This window comes from Halyomorpha halys, unplaced genomic scaffold, assembly GCF_000696795.3.
Source record: "Halyomorpha halys isolate HHAL.00 unplaced genomic scaffold, Hhal_1.1 Scaffold24.1, whole genome shotgun sequence".
NCBI lineage: Eukaryota > Metazoa > Arthropoda > Insecta > Hemiptera > Pentatomidae > Halyomorpha > Halyomorpha halys.
Window position 1 is genome coordinate 2378759 of NW_027107648.1, and position 610 is coordinate 2379368.

At 29.2% G+C, this 610-nt stretch overlaps 1 protein-coding gene across 1 annotated transcript in view; it reads left to right on the forward strand.

Moving 5' to 3' along the window:
• LOC106682671 (17-beta-hydroxysteroid dehydrogenase 13) overlaps positions 1-610 on the forward strand; it is a 22614-nt gene that overhangs the window by 15952 nt on the left and 6052 nt on the right. The gene's annotated exons all lie outside the window — the stretch shown is intronic.

Here is a 610-nt window from a genome sequence, read left to right on the forward strand (position 1 = left end):
ATATCGATATCGATATTATATCGGAACTAAAATATCGATATTTCGATAATATCGATATCAATATCCCATCCCTACTGCAAAGTAGGGCGAAACGTTGGTTGATAATAAATAGTTTTCTTTTATTATTTTGATACATTTATTGATACCACCCGGACTATCTTCCTACAGAAATTAAGGTATTTACTTTTATGTTATAAAATCAAAACAATATTCAACTTTTATACTAATTTTTTACATTAAAATTAATATTTTATTAATTATTAACTATAATGTGCAGGTTGTGTATAATTTTATAAATTCGCTTTATATTTCCTTATATTATAGGTTTGTGATTGGCCTACTTTTTTTTTTACGGGTACCAACCTAATAATATTAATGTTTAATGAGGTGTAGATAGTTGACCGTAGATTAATGATCTAGAAGTTTGTCGGGGGGTGCGGTCAGCAAAGAACAACATAAATAAACAAAACCATATTTATTTATTTTAAGCCGACTTTTCAGTTGCAAGCCAACCTTCTACGCCACAACCCCTGATGAAGACTTGAAACTCAGGTCGAAACGTCGGCATAAAATAAATAAATATGGTTTTGTTTATTTATGTTGTTCTTTG